Source organism: Staurois parvus, unplaced genomic scaffold (assembly GCF_062004578.1).
Source record: "Staurois parvus isolate SC_StPar_1 unplaced genomic scaffold, SC_StPar_1.0 ptg000275l, whole genome shotgun sequence".
NCBI lineage: Eukaryota > Metazoa > Chordata > Amphibia > Anura > Ranidae > Staurois > Staurois parvus.
In genome coordinates, this window is record NW_028318071.1 from 4,413,678 (window position 1) to 4,434,819 (window position 21,142).

The 21,142-nt window shown below is 45.0% G+C and overlaps 1 protein-coding gene across 1 annotated transcript in view; it reads left to right on the forward strand.

The window, feature by feature from the left end:
* LOC149459091 (serine/threonine-protein kinase H1-like) overlaps nucleotides 1–21,142 on the forward strand; it is a 102,160-nt gene that overhangs the window by 71,147 nt on the left and 9,871 nt on the right. The window lies entirely within an intron of this gene.

A 21,142-nucleotide genomic window follows, 5' to 3' on the forward strand; every position in this document is an offset into this window, starting at 1 on the left:
CTCCTTTTGTGCTTGGGCTCATTTCTTTTAGAGCCTGTCCTCTCTAAGGGAATCGTCAGATGCATTTCAAGGTGCAGTCTTCCTCTGATGGTCCTTTCTGAGCATACTACACTCTTTTGGATACCTGGTTTAAAGAAGGTTTGATGACATCCTGGTTGTTGGCTCCCTCTGGTGGTCTTCGATCAGAATTCGGTCATTCAAAAGCCTGGCTGACATGCTGTGATTCCTGTAGCTGCCGTCAGAAAACCCGGGTCCAGATGTCCATATCCAGATGATTTAATCATTCACATGCGCATAATATAGCGCTATCTGGTTAGTGCAACTCACTCTCACACTTACCACAAGTGTCACGATTATTGTCTTTCGTCAGACACAGAGGGGTTTATTTACTAAAGCTGGTTGACTCAGAATCTTGTGCACTTCTGCATGGAAACCAATCAGCTTCCAGGTTTTATTGCTAAAGCTTAACTGAACAAGCTGAAGTTAGAAGCTGATTGGCTACCATGCACAGGTGCACGAAATTCTGAGTCAACCAGCTTTAGTAAATAAACCCCAGACTGTCACCGTTTATCACCAATTTATCTATGAAGCATTGAATTAATGAACTACTCTCATTTATAAGATCTTATATACTTTATTTATTGCATTCTCATGTATTCAGGTATATTATTTTCATCTTAGCACTGCATGTTATTTTTCATATTTTTTTTACATAGAAGGTTTTGAGGTATTACCTTTTCATACTAGCTGCTCTTTAAATACAGATATAGCGCTCGTTTCCTGTACTATTAGAATGTTAGGAGAGATGAAGAAAAAAAAAAAAAAAGAGAGGCTAGAGATAAGATACAGCCAAAGCGAGGGGGGAGGGGGGGATACTACACTCACACAGAGGGAGTCAAGCTAGCTAATAGTCATAAAACTGTTGGATAATGAGTGAGGAATCCCATGTCCAAATTAAGGCTGTTATCTCTTGTGTCAAATAGAATTATCATTCTTAGTTGAAATGTTTTTCTTTCCTGGATGGATTTGAAATTTCCTTTAAGAACTAAAATATTGAGGTCTCCCATTGTGTGGCCTGGTTGTGCAAAATGGTGTCCTACAGGTGTGCAGAATTCATCTTCTTTATGTTCCTTGATGGTATGTCTGTGCAAATTCATCCTTGTTTGCAACTTCTGTCCTGTTTCGCCAACATAAGATCCTTTGCTGCATTTTCTGCACTGGATAAGGTACACAACATTACTGGAGGTGCAGATGTATGAGCCAGAATTATTATTATATTATTCTCATAATAATTCTCATATTATTCTCATAATAATTATAAGTAGGGATGCACCGAAACATATCGGTCGAAAATAAACTGCTGATAGGAAAATTTTAGGCCATACAGGTGCCGATAGGGGGCTGTGTGTATTGTATATGGGATGGGGGGGGCAGCGGAGAATGACAGGAGAGGAGCATCGTATATAGTGAGGTACCGCTAAATGTCACTGACGGCTTTTAAATGTAATGACCAGCTTTTTTGTTCCCTTCACTATAGCTCCGAGAATGAGCTGTCATTCTCTTCTCCACTAAGGGAAACTAAGGGGCGGGGTCACTGTGTAATGTCACTGGGTGACCCCACCCTTTAGTTTCCCTTAGCGGAGGGGAAAATGACAGCTCATTCTCGGACCTGTAATGAAGGGGGAAAAAAGCTGGTAATTACATTTAAACACTGGCATTGGTTTTAAATGCAATTACCGGCTTTTATTTGCTTCACTATATCGCTGACAATGAGCTGTCATTCTCTCTGCTGCTCAGGGAAACTAAGAGGCGGGGTCACCCAGTAACATTACCCAGTGACCCTGCCCCTTAGTTTCCTTTAGTGGAGGGGATAATCCCTTCACTATAGCTCTTTCTTGGAGCTATAGTGAAGGCAAAAAAAGCCGGTAATTGCATTTAAAAACCGGCAGTGACGTAGGGGCAGCCAGTGAGGGAGCCTGAGTGTATACACTGTTCCCTCCCTATATATACACTGCTCCTCTCCTGCCCCCTCCTTGCACACACTGCCCCCCCACCCCCTCTCCCCTACAAAAAGGATCTGTCACTCATATGCAATAAAATCGTAAGTTAAAAAAATAAATAAAAATACACTTTAAAGTTAAAAAAAGAACCTCCCCACATATGCAGACATTTCGGTTTTTTCGGCCACGTGCATTCTGAATTTTTGGTATCTGTTTCAGCACCTACATTTTTCATTTCGGTGCACCACTAATTATAAGCTAAGCAAATGTTCAGAACACCCCCCCTTACCTTACACAGATGGCAAGAGCCCCACCAACATCATAAGTCAAGAGTCCTCCACCCTCCCTTGCACACACCCCCATACCTTTCGCTGCTGCCAGGAAGAAGCTGGGGGCAGAGCAGGGAAGCTGAAATTGCAGGGTCTGGAGAAGGACCAGAGGAGGGCTGGAGTAAGCTGCTGAATTCTGAAACCAGAGGAGAGAGGCGGAGACTGGGGGGTGCAGGATCTGTGGGAGGAGTTTGGTCTTCCTCTCTGCTGCCAAATGCTGACATGGGGGGGTGAGTTGGGGGGCAGAGATGAGCCTCTCCGCTGCTGTACAGAGAAAGATCCTAGCGGAGGAGTTCTGTCCTCCTCTATGTGGCCAACTGCTGAGACAATGTAGGGGTGGAGACGAGGGGGGGGGGGTGCCGTGGAGGCACGAGGGCCATATAAAATGTGTTCAACACATGTGTTGTAAACGCTTGCACAACCACAACCTACAGCAGTGGAAAACAGATGAAAACAGCTAACATGTTTCTCGCTTACTCAGCGCTTAATCGTAGCTGACTTAAACAGACTCCTCACCTAAGCAAGTATACAGTCAGGTCCATAAATATTGGGACATGGACACAATTCTAACATTTTTGGCTCTATACACCACCACAATGGATTTGAAATGAAACGAACAAGATGTGCTTTAACTGCAGACTGTCAGCTTTAATTTGAGGGTATTTACATCCAAATCAGGTGAACGGTGTAGGAATTACAACAGTTTGCATATGTGCCTCTCACTTGTTATGGGACCAAAAGTAATGGGACAGAATAATAATCATAAATCAAACTTTCACTTTTTAATACTTGGTTGCAAATCCTTTGCAGTCAATTACAGCCTGAAGTCTGGAACGCATAGACATCACCAGACGCTGGGTTTCATTCCTGGTGATGCTCTGCCAGGCCTCTACTGCAACTGTCTTCAGTTCCTGCTTGTTCTTGGGGCATTTTCCCTTCAGTTTTGTCTTCAGAAAGAGAAATGCATGCTCAATCGGATTCAGGTCAGGTGATCGACTTGGCCATTGCATAACATTTCACTTCTTTCCCTTAAAAAACTCTTTGGTTGCTTTTGCAGTCTGCTTTGGGTCATTGTCCATCTGCACTGTGAAGCGGCGTCCAACGAGTTGTGAAGCATTTGGCTGAATATGAGCAGATAATATTCCCGAAACACTTCAGAAATCATCCGGCTGCTTTTGTCAGCAGTCACATCATCAATAAATACAAGAGAAGCAGTTCCAATGGCAGCCATACATGCCCACGCCATGACACTACCACCACCATGCTTCACTGATGAGGTGGTATGCTTAGGATCATGAGCAGTTCCTTTCCTTCTCCATACTCTTCTCTTCCCATCACTCTGGTACAAGTTGATCTCGGTCTCATCTGTCCATAGGATGTTGTTCCAGAACTGTGAAGGCTTTTTTAGATGTCGTTTGGCAAACTCTAATCTGGCCTTCCTGTTTTTGAGGTTCACCAATGGTTTACATCTTGTGGTGAACCCTCTGTAATCACTCTGGTGAAGTCTTCTCTTGATTGTTGACTTTGACACACATACACCTACCTCCTGGAGAGTGTTCTTGATCTGGCCAACTGTTGTGAAGGGTGTTTTCTTCACCAGGGAAAGAATTCTTCGGTCATCCGCCACAGTTCTTTTCCATGGTCTTCCGGGTCTTTTGGTGTTGCTGAGCTCACCGGTGCGTTCCTTCTTTTTAAGAATGTTCCAAACAGTTGTTTTGGCCACGCCTAATGTTTCTGCCATCTCTCTGATGGGTTTGTTTTGTTTTTTCAGCCTAATGATGGCTTGCTTCACTGATAGTGACAGCTCTTTGGATCTCATCTTGAGAGTTGACAGCAACAGATTCCAAATGCAAATAGCACACTTGAAATGAACTCTGGACCTTTTATCTGCTCATTGTAATTGGGATAATGAGGGAATAACACACACCTGGCCATGGAACAGCTGAGAAGCCAATTGTCCCATTATTTTTGGTCCCTTAACAAGTGGGAGGCACATGTGCAAACTGTTGTAATTCCTACACCGTTCACCTGATTTGGATGTAAATATCCTCAAATTAAAGCTGACAGTCTGCAGTTAAAGCACATCTTGTTCGTTTCATTTCAATTGCATTGTGGTGGTGTATAGAGCCATAAATGTTAGAGATGTGTCGATGTCCCAATATTTATGGACCTGACTGTATAGTGCAAGAACACCCTCTCATAAGCAAGTGAACTCCAATAGCATGATGAACCACTCAGCATTGGTAATTAGCTGCGATGTGCTGACTGCACAAATGAAAGAGAAAAGCTTGCACAATATTTAAAAAGCATAAATGTAAAATAAAATCATATAATAAATACATATCATTTAATTAAAGCACAGATTTTTGGAACAACTCTGCACAAAAAGTCCACTGTTCATTCATGGAAATAGGACTTGCTTACTATTCATAAAAATATGACATATCCCATTCTGAATTTAAACCTGCTTGTTTATTAGTACTCAGCGGAAAAATCCAAAATGCCTCTAGTTTACATAGGATCCTAAACCTGTCACTTCCTCTTTTGGAGGTGACAATTTTGTCTATGCTCTAAATGAACAGCACAGAGGTATCGCCTACATGACATTCGTTGAAATATGTGGCAACATTGGTCAGATGCTTTTTTCAATATTTTATACCTTTAAATGATCATGCGGATTGTCCCTTAAGCACCAAGTGGTACTACCGGCATATTGAATTGGAAAAAAAGCACAGGTAATTGAATATGCAAGTTTTCTAGTGTTACAATAAATGAAAGAGGTAATTTTAAAATCACTGTTATTACTCACAGAATGCACCGCTTCAGCTCTCATAACGTGAACAACAGGGACATACACTAGCTCCTTAATTGAAAGCACCTTTAAACTGAGGCCAGTGTGAAGCTGCAATGCTTTTACTAGAAGAATAGCTAGGTGATAAATACCTCCCAATATAGGAGCTCTGCATCCGTGATTGTGTGTTATATTCAAGCATCTACAATAAAGATGGTTTTAGATGCTCGAACGACAACCATTTTTGCCTTTCCTGTGAAGACAATTACGAGCTGGGCCTTTACCTAGTGTGCTATCAAGAGTGGATCAATGGACCGACCTGGAACAGTGCCTCTTTTTTCTATTGAAGCTGAATCTGGATGCCAGAAAAATTGTTGTTAGATCCAGGAACCTTCAGGCCTTCACAGTGGATGCTCTAGTACAGGGGTCTCCAAACTTTTCATTCAAAGGGCCAGTTTACTATACTTCAGACTTTAGGGGGGCTTGATTGTGGTCCACGGGGGTAGAAAATGTCCCGGGACCAGGATCCGTGAGAATAAACATGGCCTTAGGATTGGTGGTCAGTAAGAGTATTGCCCCATCATTGGTATTAGTGGAAGGAATAGTAACCCATCGTTGGTATCAGTGGAAGAAATAGTAACCCATCGTTGGTATCAGTGGAAGAAATAGTGCACCATTGTTGGTGTCAGTGGGAGAAATAGTGCCTTGTGTTCATATGAATAGTGCCCCAAGGGCCACTTAAAGGCTGGCAAAGGGCTGCATCCAGCCCCCGGGCCACAGTTTGGAGATCTCTGCTCTTTTAACTTAGTGGGTTTAGTTTCTCTTGATCTTCACTTTCCTCCTCTACTTATCCTCCCTTGCCTGCTCCGTGCGATAAGAGTTGGACTGAGTTTTGGTTTTTCTTATTGCATCACACTGTCACAGTAGGGTGTGGTATTCAGACATACTTAAGCTCCAGGCAGACTCTCTAAGGGCCCTTCCAGATCACCCAGGTCTCATGTCTTAGAATGTTACTCCACCATGCTATTTTAGGGTCACTGGCTTTTTTGGCATGGTGGTTGATGCCCAGTTCCTGAGGGGGCAAGGGCATTTTGGATTTGTTCATCCTAGAGTGTGCCCAGTGGGATGCAACCTGTCCTTCCCCCAATCTAGTGTGGACCAGCCTTGACCTTGATTTCCATCCAGGGATACATTTCAACCTAGGCCATTCTGTTTTTTAGCCTGTTGGCCTCTCATTTCTTGTGTAATATTTTTTCTGCAAAGTGTTGCGGTGACTTTGTGGGACAATTAACTTGAAGATTGTCCTTACCCACAAGGTGGCTTTCTCTGAGTTTTCAGATGTGCAGGGGTAGTCTTTTGAGCTAATTGTCTTTTCTGGCTAGGAACCTTTCCAGGTGTTGCCTAAGGTATTCCAAGATGGTTAACCCTCTCCACATTTGCCAGGACATAGTTCCTCCTTCTTTATGTCCTGCTCTGAAACATCCCAAGGAAGTTCCTCTCAAGTGTTTGGATGTAGTATGCATCATGAGGGTCTTCTTCTCTGTTACAGCCTTCTTTAAGAGATCTGATTCCCTCTTTGCTCTACCCCAAGGGTTCCTTCAAGGGACTCCCTGACTTTTTCTCCACTTTTACTATTAGTATTTTATTTATTATTTATTTACTGATTAGATCTGTCACCTTTGATCCTATGGCCTTTGGGATAGGGCTTCTCTCCTTCCTGTTAAGATACACTTTCCAGGTTTGTGGGTGCTTTAAGGCTGGAGCTTAACAAATCCAAGGCGCCAGTGGGAACTCACGCCCCCTAGACTTCAATGGGAAGTCGCGCCCCCTAGACTTCAATGGGAAGTCGCGCCCCCTAGACTTCAATGGGAAGTCGCACGTCCCCTAGACTTCAATGGGAAGTCGCGCCTCCACTAGACTTCAATGGAAAGTCGCACCTCCCCTAGACTTCAATGTGAAAACTCATGTCAATAGCAATCCTATATGAACACTTACAGTGGGGCAAAAAAAGTATTTAGTCAGCCACCAATTGTGCAAGTTCTCCCACTTAAAAAGATGAGAGAGGCCTGTAATTGGCATCATAGGTAGACCTCAACTATGAGAGAAAATGAGAAAACAAATCCAGACAATCACATTAGCTGATTTGGAAAGAATTTATTTGCAAATTATGGTGGAAAATAAGTATTTGGTCACCTACAAACAAGCAAAATTTCTGGCTCTCACAGACCTGTACCTTCTTCTTTAACCACTTGCCTACCAGGCACTTATACCCCCTTCCTTACCAGGCCAATTTTCAGCTTTCAGCGCTGCCGCACTTTGATTGACAATTGCGCGATCATGCAACATTGTACCCATATGAAATTTTGGTCATTTTTTTCTCACAAATAGAGCTTTCTTTTGGTGGTATTTAATCGCCACTGGGCGCTTTACTTTTTGCGCTATAAATAAAAAAAGTGCAAAAAATTTGAAAAAAAAAAAAGTTTGTTTCTTTTATAAAATTTTTCAAACAGGTGTATTTTTTCTCCTTCACTGATGTGTGTTGATGAGGCAGCACTGATGGGCACTGATAGGCGGCACTGATGGGCACTGATAGGCAGCACTAAAGGGCACTGATAGGCAGTACTAATGAGGTGGCACGGATAGGAGGCACTGATAGACAGCACTAATTAGGGGTCACGGATAGGCGGCACTGATATGCAGCACTGATAGGCGGCACTGATAGGTGACACTGATTATGGGTACTGATAGACGGCACTGACTGGCATCACTGCTGGGCACTGACTGGTGGCACTGACTGGCACAACCCCTGGGCACTGACTGGCAGCACTGCTGGGCTGCACTGGTGGGTGGCACTGGTGGGCAGCACTGGTGGGTGGGCACAGGTGGGTGGCACTGGTGGGCACAGGTGGGTGGCACTGGTGGGCACAGGTGGGTGGCACTGGTGGGCACATGTAGGTGGCACTTCTGGGCACAGGTAGATGGCACTGCAGAGTGGCACAGGTGGGGGCACTGCTGGGCACAGGTGGGGGCACTGCTGGGCACAGGTGGGGGTACTGCTGGGCACGGGTGGGCGGAGCTAGTGGGCGCACTGCTGGGCGGAACTTGCGGGTGTCACTGCTGGGCACCGATCATCAGGGCACTGATCATCAGTGCCCTGATGATCGGTGCCGATCCCCGCTCTGACAACTGCCGGTTCTCGGCAGTACTTTCCTCACAATCTGACAGCGTGAGGAAAGTGCAGCCGAGAACCGGCACTTGCATTTCCCTGTGATCAGCGTGTCATTGGACACCGCTGATCACGTGGTAAAAGGCCGCTGTGATTGGCCTTCTACCACATCACGTGATCAGCTGTGTCCGTAGGACACAGCGATCAAGGAGATCGCCGGGTGCGCAGGAGAGCGCGTTCTGGGAGGACGTCATATGACGTCCACTCAGAACTGGCCGGCCGCGGTGAAGCCGTCATTCGGCTATGCGCGGTCGGCAAGAGGTTAAGAGGCTCCTCTGTCCTGCACTCATTACCTTTATCAATGGCACCTGTTTGAACTTGTTATCAGTATAAAAGACACCTGTCCGCAACCTCAAACAGTCACACTCCAAACTCCACTATGGTGAAGACAAAAGAGCTGTCGAAGGACACCAGAAACAAAATTGTAGACCTGCACCAGGCTGGGAAGACTGAATCTGCAATAGGCAAGCAGCTTGGTGTGAACAAATCAACTGTGGGAGCAATAATTAGAAAATGGAAGACATACAAAACCACTGATAATCTCCCTCGATCTGGGGCTCCACGCAAGATCTCACCCGTGGGGTCAAAATAATCACAAGAACGGTGAGCAAAAATCCCAGCACCACACGGGGGGACCTAGTGAATGACCTGCAGAGAGCTGGGACCAACGTAACAAAGGCTACCATCAGTAACACACTACGCTGCCAGGGACTCAGATCCTGCAGTGCCAGACGTGTCCCCCTGCTTAAGCCAGTACATGTCCGGGCCCATCTGAAGTTTGCTAGAGAGCATTTGGATGATCCAGAAGAGGATTGGCAGAATGTCATATGGTCAGATGAAACCAAAATAGAACTGTTTGGTAGAAACACAACTCGTCGTGTTTGGAGGAGAGAGAATGCTGAGTTGCATCCAAAGAACACCATACCTACTGTGAAGCATGGGGTGGCAACATCATGCTTTGGGGCTGTTTTTCCGCAAAGGGACAGGACGACTGATCCATGTACAGGACAGAATAAATGGGGCCATGTATCGTGAGATTTTGAGTGCAAACCTCCTTCCATCAGCAAGGGCATTGAAGATGAAACGTGGCTGGGTCTTCCAACATGACAATGATCCCAAACATACCGCCTGGGCAACGAAGGAGTGGCTTCGTAAGAAGCATTTCAAGGTCCTGGAGTGGCCTAGCCAGTCTCCAGATCTCAACCCCATAGAAAACTTAGAGGGAGTTGAAAGTCCGTGTTGCCCAGCGACAGCCCCAAAACATCACTGCTCTAGAGGAGATCTGCATGGAGGAATGGGCCAACATACCAGCAACATTGTGTGCCAACCTTGTGAAGACTTACAGGAAACGTTTGACCTCTGTCATTGCTAACAAAGGATATATAACAAAGTATTGAGATGAACTTTTGATATTGACCAAATACTTATTTTCCACCATAATTTGCAAATAAATTCTTTCCAAATCAGCTAATGTGATTGTCTGGATTTTTGTTTCTCATTTTGTCTCTGATAGTTGAGGTCTACCTATGATGCCAATTACAGGCCTCTCTCATCTTTTTAAGTGGGAGAACTTGCACAATTGGTGGCTGACTAAATACATTTTTGCCCCACTGTATATTCACATGCCTCTCTACTTTATCACTTGCGAGTCTGGAACGCATTGTTACAAACTCGCACAAGACCCTTTTCATAATGGCATTCAAAACACAATGCGTGTGGATCGTATCTGTGTGAAGCACCTCAATAGGAACACAAAATATCTAGCCTGTCATGCAAATCTGTGAGCTTAAAAACGAATCCAGAATCGCATATGTGTGAACCAGGGTGGGCCCATTTACACCTGGGCATTTTGGGATCGCAGCAGAATCACTGTGGTCGCAAAGCGTAGGTTCAGGTCCCAATTTGTTTAATGGTGCCTAAAACGTGGTTCGGTTCTGCCATGATTGTCTTGTGACAAATCGCTTCGTGTGAAGTTCTGGGCTCTGACAACCCAAGCTACACTAAAAAAAACTTGGCTCATAACTTTTTCATCTGGCTCCTAGATTCAAAGTAAATTTCTCAAACCCTGCCTTAAGGACTGTCAGCATCTCAGATTTACAAGCCTGCCTCCTGGTCTTGTGTTTCAATGTTTCATCGCAGGTGGATGCTCAGGCCTCCTTGATGCCAGCTTGGTTATTCATGTTTCAAGCTGCTGTTTGAAGATTACAATTCATTACCCCATTTCTTCTGTGGTCCTGCTGGTGCTTGTTTACTTTGTTGTCCACCCCTCAGTTGTATTGCTTTTGAACGTCCAATTCACCTCAGACTATACTGAGAAATACAAATGGATCGATTTCTTGGCATACAGTATAAGACACAGGACCCTCCTCTGTGTATCCTCTTATTGCTAGCTATGAAAACTCAGGATTGATTTTTCACATGGGGTGTGTAAATGACAGGCTGGGTTCACAGGATATGGCCAAAATGACAAAGTTCCATTCTATCTTGGGGAGAACTGCCTGCACTGGACTGAGGAGGAAGTCAGGAATAGTGCTAGAGTGTGGAGCGGGTCCTCTTTGGGGTACTAATGGCACTATTAGGGGTTTCTAATAAGTAGGAAAACCAAGAGTTACATTATAATCCTAAATAATGCAGAGGTTATTACAAATGTTCATACAAAGAAAATCTGGGTAGCAGTGAACAAAACGTATTTTTATTTAATTTAAATTATGAACAATCGCATGTTTGAAAGACAGCAGCACATCATTTTAAAATACTTAATTTCCCAATGCTGAGGGCTGCTCTGCAAAACTTAGACTGAGATGAAATATTGTCATCAAGTACAGTGACCTTAAAAAGTATTCATACCCCTTGAGAGTTTCCACATTTTTTGTCATGTTACAACGAAAAACTTAAAATGTATTTTATTGGTTTTTTTTTTATAGACCAACACAAAGTGGCACATAATTGTGAAATGGAAAGAAAATGAAAAATGGTTTTCAAAATTATTTACAAATATAAATCTGAAAAGTGTGGCGTGAATTTGTATTCAGTCCTCTTTACTCTGATACCCCTAACTAAAATCTAGTGGAACCAGTTGCCTTCAGAAGTCACCTAATTAGTAAATAGTCTACCTATGTGTAATTTAATCTCCATATAAATACAGCTGTTCTGTGAAGCCCTCACAGAGAAAATTAGTGAACAAGCAGCATCACGAAGGCCAAAGAACACACCAGACAGGTCAGGGACAAAGTTGTGGAGAAGTTTTATAGCAGGGTTAGGTTATAAAAAAATATAACACAATTGCAAACCTACCAAGACATGGCCGTCCACCTAAACGGACAGGCCAGGCAAGGAGAGCATTAATCAGAGAAGCAACCAAGAGGCCCATGGTAACTCTGGAGGAGCTGCAGAGATCCACAGCTCAGGTGGGAGAATCTGTCCACAAGACAACTGTTAAGTCATGCACTTCACAAATCTGGCATTTATGGAAGAGCGGCAAGAAAGCCATTGCTGAAAGAAAGCCATATAAAAGTCCTGTTTGCAGTTTGCAAGAAGCCATGTGGGGGATACATCAATCATGTAGAAGAAGGTGTTCTGGTCAGATGAAACTAAAATTGAAATTTTTGACCTAAAAGCAAAATGCTATGTCTGGTGGAAAGCTAACACTGCACATCACCCTGAACACACCATCCCCACCGTGAAACATGGTTGTGGCAGCATTATGTTGTGAGGATATTTTTCTTCAGTAGGGACAGGGAAGCTGGTCAGAGTTGATGGGAAGATGGATGGATCCAAATGCAGAGCAATCTTAGAAGAAAACCTGTTAGAGTCTGCAAAAGACTTGAGAGTGGGGTGGAGGTTCACCTTCTAGCAGGACAACGACCCTAAACATACAGCTAGAGCTACAATGGAATGGTTTAGATCAGTGGTTCTCAACCTTTCTAACGCCGCGACCCCTTAATACAGTTCCTCATGTTGTGGTGACCCCCAACCATAAAATAATTTTTGTTGCTACTTCAGAACTGTAATTTTGCAGTGGGAGGAATAGTGCCCCATCATTGGTATCAGTGGGAGGACTAGCGCCCCATCATTGGTATCAGTAGGAGGAATAGTGTCCCATCGTTGGTATCAGTGGGAGGAATAGTGCCCCATCATTGGTATCAGTGGGAGGACTAGCGCCCCATCACTGATGTCAGTGGGAGGAATAGTGTCCCATCGTTGGTATCAGTGGGAGGAATAGTGTCCCGCCATTGGTGTCAGTGGGAGGATTAGTGCCCCATCATTGGTATTAGTGGGAGGAATAGTGCCCCATCATTGGTATCAGTGGGAGGACTAGCGCCCCATCACTGATGTCAGTGGGAGGAATAGTGTCCCATCGTTGGTGTCAGTGGGGGGAGGAATAGTGCCCCATCGTTGGTGTCAGTGGGGGGAGGAATAGTGCCCCATCGTTGGTGTCAGTGGGGGGAGGAATAGTGCCCCATCGTTGGTGTCAGTGGGGGGAGGAATAGTGCCCCATCATTGGTGTCAGTGGGGGGAGGAATAGTGCCCCATCGTTGGTGTCAGTGGGGGGAGGAATAGTGTCCCATCGTTGGTATCAGTGGGAGGAATAGTGCCCCATCGTTGGTGTCAGTGGGGGGAGGAATAGTGCCCCATCGTTGGTGTCAGTGGGGGGAGGAATAGTGCCCCATCGTTGGTGTCAGTGGGGGGAGGAATAGTGCCCCATCGTTGGTGTCAGTGGGGGGAGGAATAGTGCCTATCATTGGTGTCAGTGGGGGGAGGAATAGTGCCCCATCGTTGGTGTCAGTGGGGGGAGGAATAGTGCCCCATCGTTGGTGTCAGTGGGGGGAGGAATAGTGCCCCATCGTTGGTGTCAGTGGGGGGAGGAATAGTGCCTATCGTTGGTGTCAGTGGGGGGAGGAATAGTGCCCCATCGTTGGTGTCAGTGGGGGGAGGAATAGTGCCCCATCGTTGGTGTCAGTGGGGGGAGGAATAGTGCCCCATCATTGGTGTCAGTGGGGGGAGGAATAGTGCCCCATCGTTGGTGTCAGTGGGGGGAGGAATAGTGCCCCATCGTTGGTGTCAGTGTGGGGAGGAATAGTGCCTATCGTTGGTGTCAGTGGGGGGAGGAATAGTGCCTATCATTGGTGTCAGTGGGGGGAGGAATAGTGCCTATCATTGGTGCCAGTGGGAGGAATAGTGCCCCATCGTTGGTGCCAGTGGGAGGAATAGTGCCCCATCGTTGGTGTCAGTGGGAGGAATAGTGCCGCATCGTTGGTGTCAGTGGGGGGAGGAATAGTGCCTATCATTGGTGTCAGTGGGGGGAGGAATAGTGCCCCATCGTTGGTGTCAGTGGGGGGAGGAATAGTGCCCCATCGTTGGTGTCAGTGGGGGGAGGAATAGTGCCCCATCGTTGGTGTCAGTGGGGGGAGGAATAGTGCCCCATCGTTGGTGTCAGTGGGGGGAGGAATAGTGCCTATCATTGGTGTCAGTGGGGGGAGGAATAGTGCCCCATCGTTGGTGTCAGTGGGGGGAGGAATAGTGCCCCATCGTTGGTGTCAGTGGGGGGAGGAATAGTGCCCCATCGTTGGTATTAGTGACACAAATGATGGGGCACTATTCCTCCCACTGACACCAATGATACTTACCTTGCTGACCCCTGCTCCAGCCTGGGCTCGCTCTCTCCCTCTCCCATCTACAGCCTGCAGAAGCAAAATTTGCACTTACCTGTCAGCTGTCTTCCTTCTCTGGCCTCTCTCCTCTTCACTCGGTCCTGCAGCTCCCTCGATCTTCTTCGATCTGCGCGCTCTGCCGCTCGGCTCCTCCTCTCCAAGCTCCACCTCCTCGCCGGTGATTGGCCGCCTGTGTGCCTCTCCTGAGCTACAGTTCCGGTGGCCAATCAGCGGCGAGGAGGCGGAGCTGTTGAGTGATCCCGGAGGTGTGGCCAGGTTACAGGGGCAGCATATCATCCCGCCCACAGATCGCGAGACAGAGCAGCGGTGTCTCGGTTCCTAAGACCATCGGAAATATGTGTTTTCCGATGGTCTTAGGCGACCCCTGGGAAATGGTCGTTCGACCCCCAAAGGGGTCGCGACCCCCAGGTTGAGAACCGCTGGTTTAGATGAAAGCAAATTCATGTGTTAGAATGGCCCAAAGTCCAGACCTAAATCCAGTTGAGAATCTGTGGTAAGACTGGAAAATTGCTGTTCACAGATGCTCTCCATCCATCTGACAGAGCTTTTACTATTTTGCAAAGAAGAATGGGCAAAATGTCACTCTCTAGATGTGCAAAGCTGGTAGAGACATACCCAGAAAGACTTGCAGCTGTAATTGCAGTGAAAGGTGGCTATAAAGTATTGACTCGGGGGGCTGAATACAAATGCACGCCACACTTTTCACATATTTATTAGTAAAAAAATGTTGAAAACCATTTATCATTTTCCTTCCACTTCACAATTATGTGCCACTTTGTGTTGGTCTATCACAGTGGTGGGCAACCTTTTTTTTCAACTGAGCCAAATCTCGCCAAAACCACGATTGAAATTTATTTTGAGAGCCACATTTTTAAAACTGAAAATACATCCCCCATATAGTAATTCATCCCCCATATAGTAATTCATCCCCCATATAGTAATTCATCCCCCATATAGTAATTCATCCCCCATATAGTAATTCATCCCCCATAGTAATTCATCCCCCATAGTAATTCATCCCCCATATAGTAATTCATCCCCCATATAGTAATTCATCCCCCATATAGTAATTCATCCCCCATAGTAATTCATCCCCCATAGTAATTCATCCCCCATATAGTAATTCATCCCCCATAGTAATTCATCCCCCATATAGTAATTCATCCCCCATAGTAATTCATCCCCCATATAGTAATTCATCCCCCCTATAGTAATTAATTCCTCATATTGTGTCAATTCACTTACCTTTGCTCCACGCGTTCCTCTCGCCGTGTTCCCGCGCCGTTCCGGTCTTCAGGGCGGACTGTGAGAGAAGAGGAGTTCATCACGCTGCCCCGCCTACATCCTGACAGCCAATGTTTGCCACGCTCCGCGGGCCGGATTAAAAGGTCCCCCGGGCCGTATACGGCCCGTAGTTTGCCCATTGCTGGGCTAGCTGCAGAGTCCTGACTTTTGGGGCGGCCGCCCGAGAGGAGGGAGGGGAGCGGGCGCCCGGCACACAGAAGAGCCGCATTAAAGTGTGTAAAGAGCCGCGGCTTGCCGACCACTGGTCTATCACATAAAATCTCAATAAAATACATTTACGTTTTTGGTTGTAACATGAGAAAATGTGTAAAATTTCAAGAGGTATAGACACTTTTTCAAGGCACTGTAACACTGTTTCAAATCTCTCCAGCTGCATAAACCAAATTTTAATTCATGCTGTATGGGCCACAAGGTTCATGTGAATGAGGCCTTCTTGTTAAAAAAAAAAAAAAAAGACTAAGAATAAGTATTTGAAACATTTAAAATTTAATAAGTTGGAGTTCGTTACTGTGGACAAAGGGAAGAGAAAATCTATTAAAGTGAACCTGGGGCCAGGCTGTGCACATTCAGGTTTTTATATATTCGTATAAAATCCGTATGTAAATGGTTAGAAAACTGCCTAAAGAATCATATTCAGAGAGCAGTGGTTAATGATTCATACTCTGAATAGTCTAGGGTTGTTAGTGGTGTACTCTAAGGTTCAGTGTTGGGACCCTTACTTTTTAATATTTTTATAAACGATATAAGGTCTGGAATTAAAAAATACCATTTCAGAGAGGGCGCATGCGCAGCTGGCTCTGATGGACGCGGCTTAAGATCCGCTCCGTCCACCCGCCAGCTGAAAATCGGCACTCACCGGCCCCGGGGGAAATAAGTCACCCCACGTCACTGCCGACACCTGCCCGCACCTCAGCAGCCATGCCCCGCAGGCGCAGAGCCCCGGATCACCCCGGGAAACTTACTAAATTCTTCCCTGCTCTGGGAAGCCAAGATGGCGGCCGCAACAGCACGGTGGAGGGAAATGGCAGGCACGAGGAGGAGGACTACAGAACCCAGCACAGGGACCCGAGGCTCCAGGCATCGCTGTATCCAGGGGACCCTGGTGAGTTATCACCCCCCCTGTCCCCCACTACCAGCAGCCCTGCCAAATCCAGACCTCGTCTGGACCATGACCCGGACCCTCCATACCAAGCCATAACTCTCCTGCCTCCACCCCCTAATGCAGACCTCCCTGACATAGCTGCATTCCCTGTAGCCGATCAACCGCTCACAGAGGTGACGATGAAACACATGCTGACGTCCCTGCGCCAATCCCTGCTAAATGACGTATTCACATCCTTAAACCAAATATCTAATGTAGTACAACACCAAGAACGCAGAATAAACCATATTGAAAACAGCTTGGGTGACATAATAACAGCGCACAATGATTTGATTGACGCGCACGCGGATCATGCGTCCGACATTGAACAAATCAACCTAAAACTGGCCGACTTAGAGGACCGCTCGCAGCGCAATAACATCAAAATTAGAGGGATCCCTGAATCTGTAACGAATGAGAATCTGCTTCCCTACATACAACAATACGTCAAAATACTTCTCCCAGCACTTCCGGACATAGAGCTTGCGATAGACCGGGCCCACCGCTTGCCCAAGCCAGTATTTTTGTCAGCTTCAATCCCAAGAGATGTACTAATTAGAGTACACTTTTACCACGTAAAGGAAAAAATTATGACGGCGGTCAGAAACATGCCACCTCTCCCACCATCACACACAAATCTCCGCCTCTATGCAGACCTTTCCAAAGCTACGCTCCTCAATAGGAAGGAAATGATTTCCATCACAAAGACCCTCAGAAATCATGGTATAGCCTACCAATGGGGCTTTCCAACTAAACTAATAGTGCGGCGACAAGGCAGAATATTTACCGTTAAAAACCTGGAAGCAGGCATTGATCTGCTTAAAACCTGGAACATCATCCCTGCAGATACACAAGGCACTACTTCTAACTCATCCCAACATATGGAAGCAACATGAGCGGTTGCATGAAGCATTCCAGGTGCAGACATATGTCCTGCCCCCCTAGGGACCTATTCTAAATGTCCAACTGTCTGGCGATCGGCCCTTATTTGAAGATGTTTGTTCTCCATGTTTTTTGTTGGCATGACCTTCCCCGGGGTCAAAGCCCATCAATACCCCTCAGTTCTAAAGTAGCGAAGTTGGCTACTTGGCCTACCTGCTTTTTCTGCGGGAATGTTTTTACTACCCTGTTTGTCTCCACCCCCCTTCTTCTAAGGCACTATCTTACACTCCTCATTACTTCTACTGCTGCATTCCTACAGTCCACATGGCACAATAACTCTACAACCTCCATCCGAGCCACACTGGTACCACAAGAACACAATCATTCCCTATTTCTAGGAGATTACCAAGTCTTGTCTCTCTTAAACAGCAACTCGACACTGTACTATCAACGCATATTTCCTTACCAATGATTACTATAACATCTCTCAACGTTAGAGGCCTAAACTCCCCATTTAAGAGATCACTACTCTTTAAAGTAACCAGGAAATCCCAAGCCGACATTTTTTTCATACAGGAATCCCATTTTGCCACTGGAAAAGAGCCCAAGCTACACCTCCACCACTTTTCACAAATTTTTATGTCTACCAACCCCAAGAAGAAAAATGGAGTCATCACAGCCATCAGCGATTCTCTCCCTTTCCACCTCATCTCAAAAATAGCCGATCCACTTGGACGCTTTCACATCCTTATTTGTCAGATCAATGACATGACCCATACATTGGTGAATGTATATGGCCCGAATAACAACCAATTGCAATTTTATTGGAAACTCTACAAGACCATCTCTACCCATAAACAAGGCAGACTCATAATTGGCGGAGACCTCAACGTTATGAGCAACCCACTTGTGGATTCATCATCCAAGAAGAAAACTAATAAACATACCTTTAATCGATTTCTACACGACCATGACCTATATGACATATGATTACGCAGAGGTTTCGTACTATAAACTTAATGAACCCAAATCATCAATATTAAACCTGTACACACCGCCCATAACCCAGGACTTACTTTCTAAGCAGTTCCCTTTTACCTGGGAAAATCACAGCATCCCATATTTGGGAATTAAACTCACCGCTAATACTAACCAACTCTACACATCTAATTATAGACCGCTTCTTGAAACTATCCCACAGGATCTCAAAAGCCTTCGTACTGCTACTCTATCGACACTAGGTAGAATAGCAACCCTAAAAATGTGTATACTTCCTAAAATATTATACATTTTTCGAACACTACCTATTCCTGTCCCCCACTCTTTTTTCACCAAACTCCAGGCGATATTAAACAAGTTCCTATGGAATTCAAAAAAATCCAGATGCGCCACAAATCTACTAATACGCCCTACCCTCAGAGGAGGAGCAGGTCTCCCACACATGAAATCCTACTACCAAGCCGTTCTACTAGACCAGCTCTTCTTCTGGTGGCATCCCTCCCCTGAAAAAATATGGTCTATCATGGAAACATCTTTATACCAACCACACGCTTTAATGGACATGATGTTTCTACCTTGCATGGCTCAAAATCGAATATCCCACAAGCATCCATGTATCCGCGCCTCCTTAACAGCCTGGTACGACTTTATAGACTATAACAAATCGGGGAACCACAACGTACAAGTTCCTACCCCACTATCATCCCTCCATCACATCATTCCCCACTTAAACCTAACGACATGGACGACCTCTGGCATACTTCATATTCAAGACATATATACCTCAGACACATTAGACTCCTTCTCCATCACCCAAAGTAAATTCCACCTCCCTGACACTGAACAATTTACCTACATGCGCATAGTCCATGCACTCTACAAAACCAAACTTTCACATAACATAGAAATCCCTGCAACGGCTCATCATTTCTTGCACAGAACTACCTACCCAAAGAAAGGAATTTCCACATTCTACACTCTTCTACTTGAAAAGCAATTTGCAACGTATAAGTCTTCCTTAACTAACTGGGAGAAAAATTTGCACCAATCCGTTTCCCCAACTGTGTGGGAAAAAACATTCACTATTACTTACAAGGCCTCAAAATGTTCTTCCCACTGGGAAACATACTTAAAAATCCTACACGAATGGTATATGACTCCTGTTAAGTTATCAGTATTTTATCCACAACATTCGCGAGCTTGCTGGAGACACTGTGGAGAGTCTGGTTCACTCCTCCATATACTTTGGAACTGTAAGTCAATTAAGTCTTACTGGAACAAAGTTTTTCAGATATTATCCTCCATTACAGATACGCCAATTACTCCAAATCCTGCTTTGGCTCTCCTACACATTGGCATAGATAAATTCCCTATAAACTCAAGGACCATCATTCTACATACTTTAGCAGCTGCAAAAACCAATATTACCAGACTATGGCGCTCTAACACTACTCCCCCTCTGTCTCGCCTCTTTCAAGACCTTAATCTCCATTGTGAAATGGAAAAAAGAATAGCCTTACACACCTCAGCTTTCCACAAATTTACAGCCCAATGGTCTCGATGGCTGAAAAATCCAAACTGTTCCGTAAACTGATTACTAATACGACCCGTTCAAATTTATGAATAGAGTATTCCCATGTGCCTTCCCTTCTTGTTTCCTTCCCCTTTCCCAATTTCCATCTCTTCCCTAATTACCATTTTTTATGACCGTGAGAAGGGTTCACTGAACATTGAGCATACCTCTCATGTAAACATCTGAAACCTAAATATCCCCGGCCTATTGGTGGGGATCCTTCACACCTGTTTATTCTCTGTATGTATTATAATTACCCAAGTGAATTCTTTATTCTCGCATTCAAGTTTTACCATGTTTTTCTCTTCTGTATGTCTGAAAATTTTTTCAATAAATAATATTTGAATATAAAAAATACCATTTCAGTCTTTGCAGATGACACCAAGCTGTGCAGTGGAATAACGTCCTTTCAGGGTGTCTCCATCTTACAAGCCGACCTCAATGCACTGTTAATTGGACAACTATGTGGCAAATGAGGTTTAATGTTGATAAATGTAAAGTTATGCACTTGGGAGCTAAGAATATGCATGCTTCATACATACTAGGGGGAGTACAACTGGGGGAATCAATGGTGGAGAAGGATCTGGGAGTTCTGGTAGATAATAAGCTTAATAATGGCATGCAATGCCAAGCTGCAGTTTATAAATTGAGCAAAATCCTCTCTTGTATTAAAAGAGGTATAGACTCCAGAGAGAGTGATATAATTTTACCCCTGTACAAATCATTTGTAAGACCTCATCTGGAATATGCAGTTCAGTTTTGGGCACCAATTCACCAAAAGAACATTGGGGAACTTGAAAAAGTACAGAGAAGGGGAACCAAACTGATAAGATGATAAGAGGCATGGAGGAGCTCAGCTATGAGGAAAGATTAGAGGAACTGAATGTATTTCTCTTGAGAAGAGGAGATTAATTGGTGATATGATCAACATGTATAAATACATCAGTGGTTCATATAGTGAACTCGGTGTAGAGTTATTCACCTTGAGGTCATCACAGAGGACGGGTGGGGTTACTCTTTCCGTCTGGAGGAAAAGAAATGTAATCTCCAGATACGGAAAGGTTTCTTCACAGTAAGAGCTGTGAAATGTGGAATAGACTCCCTCAAGAGTTGGTTCTGGCCAGCTCAGTGGATTGCTTTAAAAAAGGCCTGGATTTTTTCTTGGATACACCGAATATAACTGTGTACTAACATTTATAGGTAGAGTTGATCCAGGGAATATCC